Source organism: Anas acuta, chromosome 1, assembly GCF_963932015.1.
Source record: "Anas acuta chromosome 1, bAnaAcu1.1, whole genome shotgun sequence".
NCBI classification, from domain to species: Eukaryota; Metazoa; Chordata; class Aves; order Anseriformes; family Anatidae; genus Anas; species Anas acuta.
The window spans coordinates 145,915,949-145,938,660 of record NC_088979.1 but is presented as its reverse complement, the minus strand read 5'-3'; the positions used below and the strand labels follow the sequence as shown (position 1 = coordinate 145,938,660).

General features: G+C 46.3%; 1 protein-coding gene and 1 long non-coding RNA gene across 6 annotated transcripts in view; both read left to right on the top strand.

The window, feature by feature from the left end:
- Positions 1–22,712, top strand: part of HIPK2 (homeodomain interacting protein kinase 2) — a 132,476-nt gene that overhangs the window by 47,472 nt on the left and 62,292 nt on the right. The gene's annotated exons all lie outside the window — the stretch shown is intronic.
- On the top strand, positions 685–9,166 carry LOC137846060 (uncharacterized). The gene is made up of 2 exons (XR_011090368.1): positions 685–1,263; positions 2,042–9,166. It is a non-coding gene; the product is annotated as an uncharacterized lncRNA (long non-coding RNA).

Sequence of the window (22,712 nt, the reverse complement as noted above, 5' to 3'; positions counted from 1 at the left end):
TTGCTTGCTTCTGCGGCTTCGGGTTCACCCTCCTTTCTCTCCTCCCACCCACGTCGCTTCCTCACCAAACGCAAAGGAAGCGCAGTGGGGCAGAAGGTGCCCGGCTCTTCGCCTGGGGCAGCTGCTCCTCTCACAGCGGTCAGCGAAGGAGAGAGTGCTGTGGTTGTGCAGTGGTTTCCTCTGTCCCTCTGCTCTTGTTTCAGGGCCCGTTGGGGCCCATGCACTGCCTGGCTCTCAGCAGCGCTGGCTGATGACAAGCAGAAAGAGGTGACGGGCGGTTGGCTTGCCATCAGTGCTCCCAGAGCAAAAATCAGTGGAATTAGTAGGAGATTCATCATCCACGCATCCCAATATGAAAGGGGCATTAGCAACACAATTTGCACAGGCTTTCAGGGATGCTTTGCTCAAGTAGCACATACTTAAAAATCCTATCAGGCTTTTGTATCCGTAACATCTCCCCTGTATGTTTGCTCACTGCAGGCAAGAGATTGGTGTGTATCACAGAGGAAGCTGGCTGCGTACGTCTGTGTGTTCATTAGGGTCACAGGTTTTAGGCCCCAGCATGGTGGGACTGAGAAGCTGAATTACACCAAAGGGCATTTTCTGATTGGAAAGCATTTCAGCTCTGCTGCTTACTGGCTACGAAGTTAGGAAAGTGACTGACGATGGTTCATACGTGAACGAGTCATTACAAGAAGAGAGAAATGACCTGAAGATGCTTCAATTGCAATGGGTTCCCCAGTGTCAGGCCCCTTAATGCTGTCATTTCAGTCCCCAGTGTTTGTGTCTTAACTTCCTGAGCCAGTTGCTGCACTGGTCGTGCTTCAAATTAGCCTAAGTGAACAGAAGTGCAGCAGGTTCTCAGGTGGAGCTCAGTAATTTTCTTTCTCCAGGTCCTGCTGGGGAAAATGAGCACCTCTCAAGCACCCGAGAGTTGTTATCTTGCTTGAAAAACACTAATCTTGTGGCCTGGCTTAAGCTAAGGTACAGCCACAGCTGTTACCTGTTTAAGTAGGAAGCTTAAGAAAATCACAGAATCAGAGAATATCCCGAGTTGGCAGGGACCAACAAGGATCATTGAGTCTAACTCCTGGCTCTGCGTGGGGCCACCCAAAAATCAGTCTGAGAGCATTGTCCAGTGGTGTAACACTTCTCAGACTCTGGCAGGCTCAGTGTCCTTTTCCTTTTAGGCCAGATCATAAAAAAGGCTATTCTGCGGTATTTTACAATGGGGAGAAGAAGAAAAAAAAGAAGAGATCAGAGGTATGTATATATACTGTGAGAGAGCCTCAGCTCTAGTAGAGTAAATAAAAGGGAGGTGGCTCTAGGAAGCTGGAGAGGGGGTGGGCAGAAAGGAGAAATCCTGTTGCAGAGGATGGTTACCTGGAGGTCACTATTCCCTGCGTATGGAAAGGCGTAGGAGGAAAGAAGATGAGGTTTCACCCTCCTTGCTCTCTGAAGGCTTTAAAAACAGGATAGCTGATTTCCAAACAGAACAGCGTGCTTCTTCTGTGACAAGCTGGAAAATAAACTGTGAGTCTCTGAGTGGCAGCTTGACCTCTGCCTTCCCCTTACTGAAGGACAGAAGTAATTTCAGTTATTGTTTTACTTGCACAGACACAAGTTATGCTGTGCTGACAGGTTTTGCCTTTATTTTGCTATGACTGTATTGTATTGTTGTTTAGGGGCATGTTCAGATCCTGTTCTTTCCACACTGCTTCTGCTGATTTGCATTAGCATTAACCTGGTCTAGCAGACTTCTGCCTCCTTCAAAACTTGTTGTACCCCTTGAAAGGCTCAGTTTGGAGGGTGGATGCAGGGTAAGGTACAGGGAGGTTGACCTGGGTCTGACTGAAGAGAACTTGAATCAAGAATTTGGGTTAACTCTTCCTCATATATTTTTTTTTTCTTTTCATTTTTGCCAACCACTGCAATGTGTAGCAGGTTCCAAGCAGAACCTCTCAAGCATAAGCATAGTGCAATGGGATGTGAGAAGTGCTGGACGTTTCTTAGTGTCATCACTGAGCTTTTCCCTTTGCAGAAGGCTTGGAGCATCTTGGATTACTTTGGTGACTTGCTCAGCTCCTGAACCCAGGACGCTCACCACCTGAAGTGTCAGAGAATTGGGAAAATTGTCTGTTCCAGCAGCTGGTGCTCACATAAAAGCAGGCAATAAAAAGCTAGCAAGGTTTCGGTTAACTTGGTAACAGGAGCGGTACTGCAATGAGTTGGTGTCTTTAACTGGAAGTCTTGGGATGAGCTCACTCGTGCTAGTACTGCTGAGCAATACCACGTTTTCTCCCCGTCCACCCGGAGGTGTCTGTTGCTGTTTACCTTAGGCTGCCTTCCCCAGAAGCTGTGTTTTCTGCAGCGGGGGCTGTGTTTACAGCACCTAACACACAACCATTTTTGTGGCTGAGGCCCTCAGACAGAAGGGTAGCGGAGTACAAACAGCCCTCAAACAGAAAGGTAGCGCTAGGAGACGTGACTGCAGGGGTTAGCACGCACGGCTGGGGGACAGCTGGCGTGCAGGAGAGCTGCTGACCTTCCTCCTGTCCTCCTCGGTCAGGGCTCCTGCTTCAACCAGTTGCTTCCACGCGGAGCTGGGCACTGGGAAGAAAGTCCAGGGTGGTAGGGGTGGAAGGAGGATCTGATGGCTTAGACAAAATAAATGGAAACTTTTTTTTTTAATTCCCCAAAAGAATGTTTTGCTTGCCAGTGGGAGGCTGCAAACAGGGTAGTCATCCAAGAGGGTAATGGAATATTTCCCTGACCCTCAGAACAATATTAAGAGGGACAGATGAAATCTAAAAGGTAAACACATTCAGCTGAGGCTAGCTGAATTTCCTGGTTACTATGCTGAAAAAGTTAACGACGAAACACTGCCAGTTGTTTCGGCAGGTAAAAGGAAGTAATGGTGCAGGCCCGTATCTAAAACAAAATAAATAAAGTTTACCTAAGAGATCTTGTCCCCGTAGCTGTCAAAAATATAGCTCCTGCCATTGTTAGCAATGTAAATCAGCGGTTCAGGAGGGCTGCATGGGTACAAACAAAAGGATAAGCTTGCCATGTCACTGTTCCTGTAAAGCTCTTCTGCAGGTTTCTTTGATAACACCTATCTCCTCGTAGCAGGTGTGTGAGGGACCCAGGAAGGGAGAGGTAGCACGGGCTGGAGCCTACGTAGCTGTGCTGATACGCGTATGGAGATGTCGCTTCCAAGCGTATTCCTTTGTAAGCGAGGTCAAAATATAGCGTGATGTGCGAGATATATAATGAGTGAGAGGAAGAAAGACATGCTAACTGGGTTGGAAGATAACATTTTGTCTTCTGAATGGGTTCTTGTTATTGCCACCGATTGTTACTTTCAGAAAAAAAAATATGTTGAAATTATTCTTTTCTCTCTATTGTTTAGCTCTTGTTCTCAGCTTTGTTATGGCCACAAAGAGATGATAAAAATGGATTGGCACAAAGTTGGGTTTCGTGTATCATTTAGAGACAGGTTTAGAGTTATGTTTTCAGCCCTTAGCACTTTGATAGGGTCTGTTCTTCATTTTGAAAATAGCAATAAAAGAGTAAAGAACATAAGAAAACACAATTTTTTTTTAATGAAATTGTCAGTGCTGGTTTGAACTTTGTCTCTGATCTGTATGAAGTCTCTGAACTGTGCAGTTGGAAGAAAGCAGATAGAAAAGAGAGAGAAAATGTCCATGTTCCTGGCTACTTTAGACGGTAATAAAAAGCCCCCAAAGTGTTACTTGTTTTTAATCTGTATATTTATGTCTATATAAATCCACTGAGAATAAACTTTAAACGTTTGTTAGATTTAGAGAATTATCTTTTTGCATCAGTATCTATGATCTAGCACAAAAGAAACTAAACTTAAGCTTCTGCAAATTGCCCTCTTTGCTTCCAAAGGCATGGGTAACATTAAAGCATGATCTGAACTGGTGTTAAAGCGAGGAGTGGTGGTAAACGGGTGTGAAATGTTCCTGTGTGGCAATCAGAGGCACTGTGTGTGCAAAGGGAGATAGCTCACATTGAAGCTGAAGGACCAACCTGCAGCATTTGGCAGCACGGTGTTGTGACACGGTTGCCAACCTCTGACCTTGGTGGTGGGTGTTTTTCCATGGAGACCTTGAATGAGTCCAAGCCTTCAGCCTCCTCTTCAGAGAGAGTTGAAGAAACCTCCCCAGCTGCTTCTGCCCAGCAGCTGGAGAAGTGCAGTAGTGCCTGTCCTACCTGTAAGTTGTCAGGGTATTTTCCTAACAGCCACAGTGCGCTTCTTGGGTCTGGAGGGTAGCAAATACAGAAGTTGGGAGAGAAGCAGCAGGAGCAAACCCAGGGCAACAGAGTTTAGTTGTGATAAAAGCCATGGATGGCAAAGGTCAGAGTTGCTTGAGGCAGCTGATACAGCAACGTGAACTGCTCCTCTCAGCCCAATTCTGCCATGTGGTTTCACGTGGGATTTGAAGAGATTAATTTCCAGCTCAAGGTGTGTGCTTTCAAGCAGCCCTGGAGCTCCAGCTCCTAGACAAGCTCACAGCTTTTACGTTAGCCTGTGGCTACAGAAATGGATTACTGCCCTCAAAATGGCATTTTAAGTCATATAAGGATCTTGTGTGCAGCACATAACTACAGTCCTCAGTTTTGCAAGGGGGATGTTAAGGTGGTCCACTGACAGGGAAGAAAAAAGATGCTGCTTGTTCTTCCTGCACAAAATGCCCCTGATTATTATTTTTTTATTTTTTTTTCTTGCACAGTTCAAATTGAATGGTGAGTGAGTGAGGACCTAAAGTTGGGGAAGCAGGGAGGCTGGGAAATACTGACTTAAATCTTCAAAGCTGTTGGTATGCTCAGGCAGCTTGTAGAATAGCCACTTCCATTGCATTTCCCCCATGCTTCTGCCTCATTTTCCCTCCTGAGAGGGATCCACGTTGTTGGGTCTTTCCCTTCTGCACCAGGAATAGCATGTTTGCTTTCTATGTCGTTTCCTCTTGTAGGTTTAAGGTTAGGCTTCAAGCTGTGCTGCTGTTATGTCTCCTGTCAGTGATGTGGCCATGTGATGGGGTATATCTCTTCACGATGCTTTGAAATGGCGGCGGTGCTCTTGGTTGCGTGCCCACACAATGACACACCATGGCTTCCACAAGATGGCTGCTGTGGTGGCCTAGCTGGCCTGGCCCCTGCTGGCCGCTAGCAGGGGAGGGAGGACCAAGTCGCTTCAAAACCATGGTGTGGTAGGAAGGGTAGGAGATGGCCGTGGCTGCTGCAAGGCCTGAGCTTGCTTCCCGTGGTGCTGGGGGGAGCCTGCACGCTGAGGGCATGACTGGCTGGGAGCTTAAGGGCTTTCTTATCTGTGCGGCGTGGCACAGGCCCATGGCAGTGCGTAATTAATAACGATAACTAGCCCTCCTTATGCAACCAGGGAATGTCTGACAGCGTTAGTAGGTGGTTGCTCAACAACAAGGCATGTTACGACTAACCAGCTGGGACCAATTACGAAAGCCTCAGCGGTGCTAGCAAGCGCCTGCCTGCTCACATCCTCCGACTAAGTTGGGAAGACGAGTGACTGCTCTGCAACATGTGGGCAGCCTCACGGCCTGCTGGCATGCGGAGTTTGACTGAAGCTCAGCCACCACATCGAGCGTGGGGTGTGTGCACGCTCCGGGCTGTGCCTGCTGGTCACTGACCAGCTGTGGCTCCCTGCATCGGGGCTGTCTGTAGCTCGTGCTCCCAGATTTGGGGTGGGGAAGTGCCCCCAGGCGCTGCACCACCACCACCACCTCCCTCCCTACTCGGCAGCTTCTCCCAACCCTTCACCGCTGCAGCAGCATCCATCCATTCCCAGGACCTACCCACAGCGAGCAGCTGCAGCAAAAAGCAGGAGCTCCCACTCACAGCTTCCTCATCGATGCTTAGTTGCTACACGAAGATTTCAAGACTGTGCAACTAAAACATAAAATGAAGCAAAAGACTAAGTGGCACTGCACAGAAGAGAGGGGGGGGAAAACACTGAATCATTGTCCAAAAGGTGCAGCCATTAGAGAATAATAATAGTTTTTGTCTGTGGTGCAGCTGGGGCCATGGAAGCAGAAGGAAGGTCCTCAGTGACCTGTGCAATGGCTCTGTTTGTTTAATGTATGAAAACAAAGAACTGAAAAGCAGACAGGGCCCTTTGCAGATACTGCTGCTGTCTCGGTTCCTGTATCTGTGCCCTCTCTTGCTGCGTGCGTGTGCGTTTTCATGCTCCAAATCAACTAATCACAGCTACATGCTCTTGGATGCCTTCAGTTTTGCATCTCCTTCTCGGTGCCGGGGCACTCCCAGGTTGTAGAATTACTATTTTTGTAGTTTAGAAACTACAACAAATAATGTGAAGTCAAACGGTTACTATTTTATTGTCTGTTTCTGCAACTGTCCTTCAGAACGAGCTTGTAGTAATGACATTATTCCCACCCCTCCACCCTGACCTCAGTCTTTTTCTATCCATTTAGCGAATGCTGCAGCTTGCTCTGTTTTTAATGGGTGGGAATCAATGTGGCTTTTTAAAATTGGATTCTCTCTGCCTGCACAAACAAAATCAATGGTGTTATTGAGCATGTGCAGGGCTGTGTGAACAGGAGCAAGCCAGCGGAGTTTGCTGCCTCAGTAAGGAAGGGGCAAAGCTTGTAGCTCACGCTGGGAGGATCAGGCATTATTTCTGTGATTTTTGGTAAGGGCTGATGAGCAGCTCAGCACTTTACAGAAAGTAAGGTCTAGGGAGCACTCTTCATCAGATTAATAAGATTTTTAAGGTGATCAGCATGCTGCTGTACAATGGACTAAAGCCAGAGCAGTTTGAGTGCTGGCAGGAGGTTTGAACATCCCAGTAAAATGAGATTTGATCTGAACCGTGCTTTAGTTTGGTATCAGTTAAAAACTGGGTTTTCCCCACCTCATTTTGCTCCTGCTGTGGCCTGGTCAGAGACCTCTGGTCTCTGAGCTGAGTTTCAGAGGGAGCATCAGGGGTGAGTTCTTGCCTTGCCCAAACTAAGTGTTTGTACCCAAACAAAGGGGATGGGGGATTTGTGTACCCGTGTGCTTTTTTTTTTTTTTTTTTTTTCCTTTTGTGGGGGAATGTGTTCACTAATGCTGAGCTGTCTGGGAAACTCAACTGACAGAATTGTTTATGGCCTAGGGAGATGGGGGAAGGGCAGATTACAGATGGATGGTTTTGGTGTTTTGTTTTGTTTTTTTCCCTACTTCTTCAGGGATAATAATCAGATTTAACATTTTATTGTATGGTGTGGGAGGGATGGACTCTTCCAGTATGTTCTCTTGGAGACATCAGTGTCATGTGTAAGCCCTGGTTCACAAGGCTGTGGAAGATAGCTTGTGAAAGTGAATTAAATGATACAGATTATTTTCAATTAAACCCAGCTGGGTAGGTTTATCACGATCCATGAAAGTACCTTGTACTCGCTGGCCTTAAGAGCCTACCAACCACTGCCGCCGGCTGCGTTGGCAGGACAAAGAGCACGCACGGAAAGGAAGTTCAAAATTTATTCCTTGTTGAGTCTTGACCTCCCTGTGCAAACTACCAACACAGCGGGTGTATTTGTCTTCCAGGAATCAGGCTGATACTACCAGCCCTGTCAGACGGGATGCCAACAGCCTTCCAGCTGTAGCCAGTTTCAGACACCACTGATACGGGTCAGATTCAAACCAGTGACTTTAGTTTTATGTGAAAGACTCCAGAACCTTTTATCAACCTGCAGGGCCATTCAGTCATTTCGCATAAATGCACATGCCAACGCTTGTTTTGAACACGGCTTTGTTGGAGCACAGCGAGCTCAGTGTTTTGAATGAGAGCAGAAATTTCTGGCTGTATGACAGAATGGGTTTTCTAATGTTCCTGTCAGCTGAGGAGCTCTGGCCTGAAAAGGAAGGGGTGGCAAGAAGGGGACTTTCCTACAGAAAGGCGTGCTTGTTCAGTGTCCTCTGTTCTTCTGGCCAAACAGGGTTAGCTTTAAGATGCTGTCAGCTGAGTGCGGAGCCTGATGAGTGGAAAGGAAGAGTTGTGTTTATGATGGTTTCATGTCTCCGTAGCCGGGAGGAAAACCTGAGCTGGCATTTGGTTCCTGACAGCAACTTCTGCTGTAGTGCTGCTCATGGATCTGGCTGTGTGACTTCCTAGAGAAACTCTCTGATCTTGGTTTTTGTGACCCACTTCAGGTCTCTTCATTTCTAAGTGCTCAAAATCTCCATCACCCCCGGATTCCATTTGCACATGGCATGGGAAAGCTTCTAACAAGGAAATGAACCTTCTGCTGTCCCAGTTTGAGCGAGGATTTCTTTATGGCTATCATTTAATTATGAGATTGTGACTGGCCTGGACAAATGAGACAGTTTCAGTATCCTATAATCAGTATGGCTCATCCATGCATACGTTATAAAGTATGTAGAGTAGCTATAAATGATGCAAGTACAGTGCTTGGTATGTGTAAGTATGTCCTGGTGGGCACCCTTCTTCAGTGTGCAGGCGCTGTCTTATCAATGCAAGAAGCTTGTGATCATCACATATCCGTTAAAGAAGTGAAAAATGTCTTTATTGGCCTCTTTTCTTTCCTCAGACAACAAAGGTCCTTCTTAGTATTTTTCAAATGTTGCCAGCAGTGGGGTTTTCTGCAATTTGCAAATCAGTGCGAGAAGCTTCCCGTGGTTGAAGTGCATTCAGCAAAGGGTCCAGTTGAACACCAGTTTACCAATCACCTAATTTCCACGTGTAATGCAGTTTTTAGTCAATACAGCCTTTTTTTCAATATCTACTGCTGAGATTATTAGAATTTGGGAAGGAAAAAATAATACAGTGTATTGTAGCATGTACCAGGAGAGGCTTTTTTCCTTTTGCTTGTGCTGGGGACCTCACAAAGCAAGCCGTTTGTTGTGGAGGGGACTGTCATAGCTGCGAGGGCAGGGAGCTTTTCACGCAGCTCGATGCACCGTTTCTCCCCACTACAGGATCAGCAGTGGGCTCTGCTGGGGGTGCTGGACCTTTGAGGTGTTCATTCAGAAATGGGGAGAAAGATCCAAATGTCCCCATAGGGGTTACCCAAAGTCCCAGGTGTTCCAGCTGCCCCTGCCTGGTACCATGGGAAGGCATAGAAAACATCGGTGAAACTGCTGGGGGGGAAAAAAACAAAACAAACAAACAAACAAACAAAAAAAAAAAAAAAAAAAAAAAAAACAGGGAAAAAAAAAAAAGGAAATTATGATTTATTTGGGGGTACTTTTTTGAGGTTTTAGGGTTTATACTGCAAAGGTTTTGGCTGGAGCTCTGGCAATTAGGAACTTAACCAAAATAGAAAGCTAACATTGTTAGTTGAATCTGAAGCTGAGAATAAAGGAAAACAAAACAAAAACAACAAAAAAACTATTTAAAAAGTATTAGTGACTTAAAGACTCTTCAAATAATAAGGGTATTTGGACTGTCCTGAGTTGTTTTGGTTTGGCTATGTGATTTAAAGGCTCCATTTTGGTCTAATCAGAACAAAATTTCCCTCCACAAAGTACTTCTCCAAATTATTTAGCAAAAAATAACCTCCTTCTACTCTAATTAAAAACCTGCCACTATGAAATTTTGGTGTTAGGCATTAATGCAATATTTCTGGCGGATGAAAAATCAATCCAATTTCACTTCATATAGAGGACATCTTGTCTTTTTTTCTTAAGTATATATAGATCCCGTCCCCTTACTAATCTCCAGACTGCATTCTTAAACATTCTTCAACATTTTTTTCCCTTCTTTTTTTTTTATGGCAGAGTAAAAATAATAAGCTGAAGTCTGAAATAGAATTGTTGCTCTTCAACTTTCCAAAGCGGTAAGGGAAAATAGATTACATACATAGTGAGTTTTAAAAATCAGCCAGTGTGTGGGATATGCTACACTGAGCCTCTTTTCAGAAAAGAACTGGATTGCAGCCTTTAGGAGCTGTGTTTACTGTAAGAGAAACCGAATTTATAGCAAGTAAAGGATGTGGGAAGTACCAGCTCAGTACTGCTGTGATGACTGCAAAGCAAAAATTAAGGAGAAAAAAAAAAAAGCTGTACAGACAAAACAGGGATTTTCCGCCGTGCAGATAAATTACAGGAAGTGCCTGAAATCCATTTGTTCTAGGAAGGTGCACACCGTGCAGTCACTTCTTCCTTTAACCTCTCGAAGGGTTAAAAGTTGGAGCTCGGAGTGACTCGGGGAGAAACCTCCTGTCACAGCGCTAAAGACTCATTTATTGGGAGAGCGCTACGCTGCTTACTGTAATTGCAAGAAAATTAAAAGAAAGCAAATTAGCTGGGAGCTTTTCAGAAGTCTTCCTCCTTTTGCTGACGTTAATGAGATTTTTCCCCATACCAAAGCAGCTTTAATAACTTCCGCCGAGTGGCTTCTGCAAGCCATTGCTTACCGAGGGAAACAAACCTGGCGTGACGGCAGCTCTGCGGCGTGCAGGGGAAGGAAGGGGTGATGTGGGCAGGGGGGCTCGTTGGGGTGGTTTTTGTCGCAGCCTCATGTGCTGGTTATCTGCCTGCAGACCCATGCCTCTGCCAGCCCCCGTTCCCAGTAAAATGTGCCTTTAATGGCGTGGGTCCTGCTGTGGGTCTTGTTGGGGTGGCTGTTGCGAGCAGGAGGGTTGTGCTGTGAGGGTGAAATGTCGTGGGGCTGTGTTTGTGGCCGAGGTACTTCCAGGAAGGTGAGCTTCCTAAACCAGGGTGGAGGTCGGGACAGAGGGGAAGGGCTCAAGTGTGCTCGGCTTCCTTAGCAGGAATTCCTCTGTGAAGCAAGAACCTGCTGCTTTCCAAGAAACTGGGCTAGCAGGAGAGATGCTTTGGAGGCGAGGGAAGGAGAAGAGCAAAATTATCCATGCGTTTGGAGGCCCCTCTGTGGGGAAATGCTGAGTTGCAAGCAAGTTGTGTTGCAGGAAAAGGCTGGAAGACCCCACTTTGCTCCTCGGTGCACCCAGGAGAGGGGTGGCCACCAGCATTGTGCTGAGCCTGATCTCTGAGCGAAGGAGGCTGGAGGAGCCATAGCCATGCGGATCCCAAAAGGACAAGGGGACGGTGAGGCTGCAGAGCTTTGCTGCACTGGGCTGCAAAAGCACCTTGGCTTTCCTGCAGGTTGGCGATGGCTGCAAATGTTTGTTTGTGGAGGGCGTCTCTCGAGCTCTGTACACACAATCCCAGTGTATACGTACGCGTGTATGTTGAGTGGGAGCAATATTTTGTAATTTCTGAGGCACTCCTACGTGAAGAGACGTGGGTGCCTAAGAAAACATAGCTGAAAGCAAAATCAACATGACCCAGTAAACAACAGCTACCGAGCACATGTGTGCCTACCGTAACACAGATCCTTCCCGCGCGGGCTGTGCTTCTCTGGGCCGTGAGGAGTTACTGCCGCTGAGCTGGGAGCTCCCTGCAGGGTTTTGCAGAGTGCAGGCGGTTATTCTGCAAACTTTCTTCTGCGTTTAATACCCCACTGTCCGGGCATAACAAGCCAACATCCAGCGGCTACAAAGCCTGCTTTGTAGGAAACGCTACCCACTAGGTGCGGTGCGAGTGGGGCTGGTTTTTGGCTGTGGTTGCTTGGCAGATACCTTCCTGGTGCTCTCCTGTGGGTGACATCACGATTTGCAAGTTATTAAAAGTTTAGGAGGATTCAGAACATTCTCTTCCAACGGTTTCTAAATATTTCATGCCTGTCATCTAAAGCAGTTTCAGTGCTTCAAAACAGCAGGAGAAAAAAATATGCATTGTGTATTTATAATACATGATTGTTGATCTCTGCTGACATTTATCTTTACTCCAGAGAAGAGACCGGATAACTTGGTTGTGGCTCTGAAGGTAAATGTCATAACCAGGATAGCCTGTTACAGATGTGTATTAACCCTTTCAATTAATTTTCTTAACACTTTAATTGGCTTAACAAATGGCCCTGTGATAAATTATGCCTGCGCTTTTATCCTCCTCATTTAAAGGAATGTGTGATGCAAGTTGCGCTGCTCCAGAAGTCAACACAGAGATGCGAACCATAAAATCACTCTCCAGGGATGACAGCAGAGGTCAAGCTGAAGGTGCAGGAGCCCAGAAGATGCTGGCTTTATGCATCAGCAATTAGCATGACCCAGTGGGAGAGGAGCTGCACAGCAAAACACTTGGTGCCAGGGACTTGACACCCATATTTTTGGCCTGGATGAGGGCTCTTAGGGGCTAGGTCTTGTTCAGTGGGTGAAGAGCTGTTAATACTCTGAAACCACTCTGCAATCTGAACGTGCAACAATGGGAACGACAGAGAAGTTTGCCTTGAAAGGGCCCAAACTGAAGCAGTGGTGTATTTGCACCCAGTCTTTAGTTCCTTACACTTTGTATAATATATATATTTAAGTGCCAGCTCCTGACAACCTACCTTTATAGGAGAATCTGTTTAGTAACTAAAAAAAGAAAAAGGGAGGGTGATGGAATGGGGGTGAGGAGGGGGATTTCTAGACTTAAGTGTTATTTCAAGAATGAACTTGAAAGCAAGCTAAACTTAAACTGAATGTACTTTTAAATATATAGTTTAAAAAAAAAAAAGACCTTATGATTTTGGAGGTTGGCGAGTGACTTCTCAGGTTGTCCCTTCCCAGGAGAAAGCCTGCAGGAGCAGTCTTGGTGGGAGAAGAATAGCTCTGTGACTCTGATACTGAAGTCAGAGGAGCTGAGCCTCTTTTGGTTTAGATCCTTGCCTCTATGGTGCAACAGCTGTGGAGTTACTTGTGGTTTAAGGTCACTGCAGCGACAGCTCTTGGAAATCGGCTTCCAGAATTGCCCCAAATTCTGACATGAAACTGCCAAAGAATCCTAGACTTTTTTAACTTTTTTTTTTCCCCACCCTGGACTTCTCTATTTCTATAGACACCAGCCTGCTTTTTCTGGGGCCAGTGCCCTTTTGACACCTCTTCCTTTGGGTGGTCCTTGGGGACATTCCCTGCCGGAGGATTTATGGTGTATGTGCGCAGCCCACTGCCCTGAGGAGCCAGGAGCTGCCCCTAGGTGCAGAGAACCAAGGTGACCATCCCCACCAGCACACCCATCCTTGTGCTGCTGGAAACTTGCTTGTATAAGAGGCTTTTACAGAGATCACAGCAAGAAAATGCAGACTGCACCGGAACCAGGGAGGGACAGAAAGCATAAAGCCACCCCGCTCTGCCTGCCTGCTGGCTGGAGAGGAGGGCTTCAGATAAATGTGGTTTAATTTCATCCCCTGGTTGGCCAGCACCAGGCAACTCAAGGTTTTGAACTGAGGACAATAAAAGCAAAGTAGAGCATAGCTGCTTTGACAGCTGTCTTTGAGAGCTGCAGCTAGCCACTGGAAATGTCTGAGAGGGAAATGCTAGATTATTGTCAACTGAATGATTAAGGGATTACCATTGAGTTAATAAAAACATTAAAAAATCATGCCAGTCTCTGAAGTGTGACAGGTTACTAGAATCGTCAGTGCTCTGCTGGAGATGAATCTACTCCAAATAAGATGAATTTGTAAGTAAAGAAAATGTTAGGTTTGACACTTCAAAAAAAAATTCCTCCTGTTGGATGTTTGTCTCTCTTCTTCTTTTCCCCTAGTACTTTAAGATGGGATTTCCACATCTAAGATTTGGATCTGCTCTGTGTCTCTCTTAAACAGTGAAATTGAAGTCTGTAAAACTTACTGTAGGAATAAAAGATCAACACCAGCCTGCTGAGATAATTTCTAGAAAACTGTACATTGTGGCCAGGTTTTTAAAGTATCTCCACGTAATTGTTTTAAAGGATCTTGGTAGTTCAGACAAAAGGTATCTTCGCTTTTATCTGCCTGGCTAGTTCTCCCTTAATGTACATGCATAATATATAGTTTAAATGTTTTATCGAATATGTTAAATACTTTAGAGATTTTTTTTCAGGTAAAACTTCATTTGAGTGCAAATGTAGAAAAAAAATCATAAATCATTTAGGTTGGAAAAGACCTCTAAGATGATCCAGCCCAACCTTTAACCCAGTACTAACGTCCACCACTAAACCATGCTACTAACTTCTAAATCTACACCTTTCCTGAAGACCTCCAGGGATGGTGATTGAAATCTTATGCCACGGACTTTTGTCTGTGCAAGGGCAATTATAGACTGTATTCTCAGAACGGTTTGTAGGATGTTGCAGAGACATAAGCTAAAAAGAATTAAAATGTTTACATCAAGCCATAGGAAAAGCACAAGTAAAGAATGGACGTTTGCTGAATGAAGGTGAATCCTGAGACTCTCCAGAGCATTGTAGAGGTAATGCTGGAAATTTAAACAACAGAATAGAGCATGTTTGCACCAAAGAGGAGTGTAGATCCCTCCTATATATCTCCATTAACCCTGCTGAAGCTGATGTGACTGTGCAAAGTACGAATCCACACAGAATTTGGATTAGGAGCCCTCTGGATTTGCGATGAGCCGTTTCACATCTGCAGTCGCTGTTAGCTTATTCTGTTAGTGGTGGAATAAGCTGTAGCATTTGTGAGAATAATAGATTGAATGCTTATTTTCCCTTTTCTTTCTTTCTTTTTTTTTTTATCTATTTCTGGAGCGTGGAGATGAGTGACAGAAGCTGTGGAGGCCAGTTTGCTGAATGTGGGGTGGCAGCTGATGGGCTGGGAGAGCTCAGGGGATGCTTCGCTCCTGGTCCTTCCAGGGAAGACACCCTGAAGCTTTCCTGGTCCTACAAGGTGAAAAAGGTCTAGCGTTGGGACCTCAGAGCAGAGGATAAATGGCCCTGTGCAGACAAAGTAACAGGCGCAAACAAACAGCGCGCATTACCCCCTGAGCACTGCAGGAAGGCAGGCAGGGTTGTGCTGTGAGCAGCCACTTCCCCACGTTGGGTCTGGTGGCCCTGCTCCAGGAGAGGTCACCAGCAGGGCTCAGGGTCCGTCAGACGCTGCAGCCTCGAGCAAGAGGTGCTCATGGGTTTCCACGGGGCTGAGCTCTGCCCCAGTTTGGCATTGGGGGATGGGCTGGCCCGCTCTACCCCATGGAGGTAGAAGAAGTGGAATCGGTCATTGCAAGCAACTCAGGAAGAAGGAGGAGAAAATAGGATGTGAGATAAATTAATCCTGCAGACTACATCTGCCCTTGAGTTTGGTCAATCAGGAAGAAAAGGGAAGTAATATAGACGCTGCGAGTTTATTCAGAAGTTGTCAGTCTGGAAAGTGCCCTGCCTAAATTGAAAATAGCTTCCCTTTGCGGAAGAGGCTTCCTTGCTTGTTCTTTATATATTTATATCTGACCTGGGGAGGCTTGATGGACAAAATGTTCTGTACTTATTTCCTCTTCTTTTTTCGGAAGAATGCAATCATGGAGTGCAGGAGAACTGAAGCTGCAGGAACTCATGGTGTGTACCTCACCGGGGTTAGCCTCTCCACACCATTGCAGGGACAAACACCATGTTTCTAGGACAAGAGCTGGCACCCGATGGGCTCCTTTTGTCCCTGCCTTTGTGCTGCTGCAATGGTGAAGCTGTGCTGCCGTGTAAAGAGCAAAGAGCCGTTCCCCTGCCTTCTTCTGGAGGCTTTGTGCTTTCCTTAAGCAGAGGGCATCAGCCTCCTCTGTGGTGGAGACAAGGGTGAAGGATGATGAGACCAGTAAGGCCTGTGTGAAATAACCCTAAAGGACCGCAGAAGAATGTATGGAAATCTCCGCCTGACTTTTATCAATTAAAGGGAAAAGGGGAATAGTATAGGCATTGCAATTAAAAAAGGTAATGGAGTCTGATTTACATTTCAGAATGTATTAGCTTGGTTTTAATTGGAAAATAATTTGAATTGCAAGGGAAATAATTAGATTAGAAAGCCACTCAGCAATTTACTGCTCATATTCCCCAGAACCGGACTCCTGGTTCAATGGAGTAATTTTGAACATTGTGTGAGCTGTGTTTGATTTCCCCCCTCTTTGCCCTCCCCTTCGCTCCTCTCCTAACAAATTGTGTGCTGTAAGTAGAGGCACATCTTCATTATCGGCTGCGTTTCATGTCTGAGCTTCCAGCCGGTCACAGGGGCTTTACCAAGGAACAAAATTTGTGAGGAGTTGTGAGAAAAGGGCTGGGGGAGTTGATCTGGGTTCCACCAAGCCATTTATTGTAAAGCGAGGCTGTGAAAGAAAAACAAATTTCAAGTCAGGTGTGGTATCTGTTCTTGCAGTGGGCAGAGGCATCCTGGAGTTGTTCAGTGCAGGAAAACTGGAGCTGGAGATAGGCAGCGTGTGCAACGAGCTCATTATTTATCCCTGGATGTGGATGTATAGCTGGTGCTCCGCTTACAAAAGGCTTAGCACACCCCCAAGCACCTCGCAATCCAGGAGCCCTCGTCCTGCAGACTTTGTGCATGACTGAGCTGAGCCTTCGTTTCCCTCCTCGCATCTCGGGGTGAGTGCTTGTGGATGGGGACAGAGGCAGATGAGCAAGTGACCATCTTGCTCGCCTTTCTGTGAGGCTCGGCCTTCGTATTCTAAAGGAAAATATTTTCTGTTCCCGTCGTGGAGAAGTACGCAAGGGAATCTTATTTGGGGCCTTACCCATCACTGCTTATTAATGTTATAAATCACTGTTTGCTGGTTCATAAAAACAATCTATCATAAACTACAGATCTTGAAAAAATCCTCACAGATCTCAGGCAGAAAGCAATCCATTATTGCTGCTTTTTCTCCTTTCTTCTCTGCTAGGCCTCACAGACTGCGCCATCAGCCCATGGTTATTCCTAATTATTTATTTACATGCATAACCCTTGCCTTCCCTTGCAGGGCAGGAATGCTTCTTTCACTTGAGGGACAGCTAAAAACCGATTTGATTGGGCATGAAGAGTAATTGGACGTCATTTTGAGAAGCAATTCCTTTCTGTAATCCATCATTATTGTCATGCTAGCATATTCCTGAGGCAGGGCAGCATTTGCTGATCTCCGATAGTCCTAGGCTGTTGTTTCTCCAAAGCAGAGGCCCCTTTCTCACACTGACTCTTTTCCAGCCTCTGTTTATTTCCTTAATGACTGAAGCGAAAGCAGATATTGTTAGATAAGTGGCTATAAATGATTCTGGCAGCTTTGTATAAAGGCATGTGATAAATTTTCAGGAAAGAATTTGTTGCCAGGATAGCTTCTGGAGCCAAACCATTGGTGCCAAGCTAAACGGGAAGAGTGTGTTGGAGAGGCACGTAAGGGAGCGACCCCGCGGGGCTTCAGTTGTGGCCTTCCTGCTGGTGGGTCCCTTCTCGTAGCGGTGTGGCGATGGGCGGTGCTGTGCTCCGGGCCCTGACCTATTCACCAGAGCTGTTATCTGGCCGTCTTCCTTCCTACCACTTTCTGGCCACGTTCAACGTGCTCGTTCCCATCTTATTCTGGTCATTTGGTCTTGGAAGCTGTGTGAGGAACCTGAGAGGTTTGCTGGTGGGACCGCTATGCCCATGTGTGTGCAGTGTGTGGCCTGTCCGTGTGGCTACGTGGTGTGAGGACAGCCACGGGTGCTTTCTGGAGATAGACAGAGCTGAACGAGGTACTAGCAAGGGTCACAGCCCTGTTTCTTCCCTGAGTCTGGGGCTCTTTCAGCAGGAGCTTCTCCTCCTGCCTTTCCCAGTATGAGCACCACAACCTCGGCCTGCTAATGTCTCGCCCGCCAGCAGTGCTTTGAATTCCCAGGCTTACAAGCTGCAGAGCTGTTCTTCCATCTGTAGGCTGGCTATTTACTTTATTTTTTTTTAAATTTTGTTTTCTTGCTGAAAGCACAGACCGAGGGGAAGGGCCCCAGTGGCAGGACCCTCACCTCTGGCAGCAGTGTGCATGCACGGTAGTTCCCATAAGTTCATGTTCGCTCCAAGTGGATTTAACTTTTATTTTCAAATGCCAGCATTTGAAAGGCATATAGGGCTGAGCTAACCATGTAAGTAATTAGGCTAGGAATGCAAGCAGAGGGGGCCATCAGCACTCATTATTTAAGAGCCAGCTTCATTATTTTTACTGCTTGGATGCTTATCTTAACATCAGCAGCCGCTTTTATTTAAAGGGGCTTTGCCTTGCAGACTTGATGCTCTTTGCTAGGCTGTCCTGGATGGGTGCTCAGAGATCGCACGCATTCCTCAGAGAGATGAAAATCAAATATTCTGCTTCAAATACGGTGCTTCCCAGTGCTGAGTCTCCCAGTGAATTTACACCCTTTGCAGGCTTTATAGGGTTTCCTACCCCCATCCCTGAAACAGTGCTGCCCCCACGGTAAAAGGATGCTCTTTGCCAGCACCTGGTGTAGCTTAATAGGTCAGAGCATGAAAGCTATCCTGGGTGTCTAAAATTAGAAGATGATGAAGTCTGTTGGGAAAAGCAACGTCAAGTCACGCAGTTGCAATCCCTGCCCCAAAGTGCTTGCAGTTAAATACCTACCTTTGTGCTAAGCTCTTGTTGGATCCAACTTACAATATGGGAGCTAATGAAACTGCACAAGCCAGCGTGAGCCACAATGCAGTTGTGACTTTTATTCTGGCTGCTTTTATCAAAAAAAAAAAAAAAAACATATATATATATATATATATATATATATATATGCGCCTAGGGCTGTATTTTGGTGTGGTGTCTGCAAAAGAGGCAAATATCACAATTTTGTATACCACTTGACCATTCTGGTGTACTGCTGGGTCCCATCCCTGACTCTTTTCATCCTCTTTGCTGCTTTTTATCACTCTTGTTCATATGGTGGACGCCTGGACTCTGCTCCTGCAGAGGACCCTTGCACAAGGGTGGGTCCTTCCACTTCCACATGGAAAGAGAGAGAGTCCTTCAGTCTTCAGTAGGAAAGATTAGTTTAAGATGCTGAACTGCTTTGTAAGGATGTATAAGCAGATGTGCTGCACTAGAGCTTCTCTCACGCTGCCCAAAACTGCCCAGAAATTTGAAGACGTCTTGCAGGAGATGGATCCCTCATTTTCTCAGCAAACCCGTGGGTGCTGAGCTGTGTATTTATTTATCTGGGTATGTGGGGAGAGGAGAGGAGATCCTATCTTCTACCTTGCTGCTCTGGTCTTTCCTGCAAATTCGTGCCCAGCCTGGCAGAGTTAAATGCTACTGCCGTCGTTGCGTGCAGGGCTGCTTTGTTGCCATGTCAACTGTGCATGTCATTTGTTTACATTTGATTTGGCAGAACATTTCATGATAAGAACCAAGGCCTCGAGCGACTTTGAACCGGGGGGTGGCTGGGCAGGGGCACGGCGGGATGGGGAGCGAGGGGAGAGGGTCTGCACCCACCTTCTGCCGGTCGCCCACCAGGCAGGCACACGAAGACACACGGGGGCCTTGTCTCCACAGTGAGTTTCCTGAGAAGTTAGGAGCATGGGAAATAAATGTTGGATTCCCGTATCGATGCTTGTAACAGCATACATTAATTCTCAGGTGGCTTCTCGTAGCTCAACCCATCAAGCATGAAGGTTATTTCCACAGCCTGTTGCAGCCAAGGTTCCCGCAGCTAGAAATTTCTGTAATCCTACCAGATTCCCGACAACCAGCTCTGGATTGTTTTCGTGTGTTTAGTCAGCGATGGGAAGAGATGAATCTCTACAGGCAAAGGCCCACGATTCTAGGCAAAACTGTGACAGACTTCCCTGAGGAGTTCCCCCAAGTTAAAGGAATACCGAGGCTTGGCCCTAAGCCAGGGAGAAAATGTGTGTCTTAAAGAGAAACGAAAACCTACAAAGTCTGGAGTGGCACGATGGCCTCCTTAGCAAGCACAACGGCAGTGCAGGAAGACTCGGTGCAAAGCTAATTTTTCAGAATTACTTCAAAGACAATAGTGGTTTGTTTGTTTTTTTCCTTGAACGGAGGTAATCTGAGAAAGGGTTGGTTAAGCAGAAGAGATTTTCTCCCAAGTCCTGTAGCTGTTTGCCAGGGATGTTGTTCCCCTGCATTTGTTACCTGACTGGGAGTGATAAATTCTCTGTTTTCCTGCCCGTGCTGTTCTCTGCCTTCTGGATATGAGGTACTTGGCTTGTAGTGTTGGTGGGACGTGGAGTGCTGGGAAACTGAGGAGGTGATGCCACTTCCCTCTCCCTTCTTAAAAGAAAGAGATGAATTTAGTGTGTGGTAATACGAAAAGCAAAGTGCTTCCCAGTGAGGCTCCACAAGGGAGGGTCAGGGAGGGTGTAAAGTCCGTGGTCCTTTATGAGGCGCTGCCTTTGCCAGCCCCCCCTTGCCTTGCCGAGAAAGTCACAGCGACTGCAGCAGCGGGTGGGCTTGCTGGGGGGTTGCTGCTTTCATCTGAGTGAAAATAGCCTTCATGTGTGATCAATGTCCAAACCACCCAGCGCCACCTGAAAGACTATGTTGCAGGGAGCGTAGGAGAAATGAGTCGTGGGCTGGCGGTGTGTTCCCCCACCTCGATCTCTGTCATTCTGCTCGTGTATATCTGTGTGTGGTAACTTGTCCTTGTGCTCACTGGGGCAGCAGGTACCTTCTGGGGGCACGATCACGTATGTCTCCTTCGGTGATAGTGGCTGCTTAAGCAGCACTGCCTCCGTCTCAACATGGTGCATCCGATCCGGTGCTCCTCCCAGCACAGTGAGCGTTTGTGCCTGCGTGTCCTGAGCGAGAGTGCAGGGCTGGGAACCGGGGTTCAGGACTAATCCTGCACTGCCACCAGGAGATGTACCTGGAGAGCACAGCCTCCAGAACAGCACATGGGGGTTTGCTTCCCCTTACCCCTGTGCAGGTGGGACTCTGGTGCCTGCTTTTCATGTTGGCCTTCAGCTATGCAGAAGTCACTGTACCTGTGCCCAGTTTGTTTCCCATCTCCATTCATCAGGGTGTCTGCTTCCGATCAAGAAAGGTGGGCATGTGGTGGGGAGCTAGGTGGGGAAGGTGGGCAGCGTGGTAGCATGACCTGTGTTGAAACAGGGCTGAAATGCTTTTTCTTTCCCTTCTTGTATGGCGTGGAGAGATCACATCTAGGTAAAGGGCTAAACCAGCCTCATAACTGCTTCAGTCTTTGGCTTCTTTAGGGCTGCGTAACTGCGCTACCAAATGCAGCTATTTTTATAAGGTGGGTCCAGCTCCTGGCTGCTGACCAACAGTTTTTGAACTCCATTCATGCAGCCCTTGAAACAAACCACTGAAAAATAAAACCCATGAGGTACTACCAACATGCGTAGGATTTAATCTGGCTCCCAACCTGTGTAAGGTTTTTTATAGGGCACTAATAATCACATGGTGTGTTCCAGTTCCTGCTTTTTAATTTTCTACTTAAGGGCGAAACTAGGTGCTTTCCTCAGAACAGAAGATTCTTTAATTTTAGACACGAGGTCTGGCACCCTTTGTGGAAGCCAGCTGTCTTCTTATTTTCCTAGCAGTGCCTTCATTCTTCTGCATTGCAAGCCAGCTCTTTCTGTGTGGGATCCTTCTCACCTCAGCCCTTTCCCAGTTACATAAAGAAGGAAAAGCGCTAAAAGAGTGGCCACACTTAAATTTAAAAAAAAAAAAAAAAAAGTTGAGAGTTAAGGCCCTTTCTGATGTGTTGCTACATGCCAGATGTCTGCCGATGGTTATTTCCAAATAAAAGCGCTGCCAGGTGGCAGGTGTGGATCTATAATGTTATCTGCAATAGCGAGCTGAATATCAGGTAATAGTACAGAGTGCAGTTGAAAATAATGCATCTTGGGCTTGAATCAAAGATCGCTGAAGATAGGACAGTGTTTTGTAAAGATTTAATTTGTTATATTGTTTTGTAGCCGTCCTCTCTCCCTCATTTTAAAGTTGGCATTTGTATTAAAATCTGAAACTCAACGCATGGAGGAAGCTTGCACAAGTTCAGCTCAGTGGCTTTGTTTGAGGACAAGGGGTTTGTTTGCCTTCCTTCTGGATGTCCCCTTTTCCCTTGCTGAATCTGGAAAGACGACTTAATCCTTCCCCCAGCTCACCTCTGGAGCATCATCATCTGGAAGAGGTGCTGGTGAGTGGTGCAAGGTGCTCCTGCTCTGCCTTGGGCTTTAATTTTCCTGAACTGCAGCTCCTTGGAGACTCATGATTCCTATGCCAAGAGCAGGGACATGTTGTTTCTGTATTTATTGGGCAAGGCAGATGCCCTGTTTCCTCTGTCACTCCTAGCAGATGAGCTTTCCAGATGGGAACCTCGTTCCAAATAGTTCTTCAACAAAAATGACATTCCTTGGACTCCTTGTTCTCTAAAAGTGCTCCAAGTGACCTTAACACGTTCTCAGCTGTCTTTTACAGCTAAATATTCCTGAAGGCAAGGTCACCAATTGCAATGAAATGTTTTACTAATAAACTTGGCACTTTTATCTAAAGATGGGCCTGTGGCTAACATACGAACTTGGGAGAAAGGAAATTATTTTCTTGATTACTTGGGTGATTTTGTCTAAATTATTTGTCTTCTACATCTTAGTTTTCCCAGCTATAAAATGGGAGTAATAAACTGTGCTTTCCTTAGCCAGGGATATTAAAGTTTATGAAAAGCCAACGGATATTTCTATAGAAATTATAGGAATACAAAGGGCTGTGCTTAGGGGAAAACCTGTAAAAAGGTTTCTGGCTTGAAACTAAGCGTATCTGGTGTGGAGTTACAGAGAAACAGTGCACAGGAAAGTTGACAATATCACTTCTACAGAGCAGAGCTGCACTTCTACGTCCACTTGAGAAGTAGGTTTGCCAAGACAG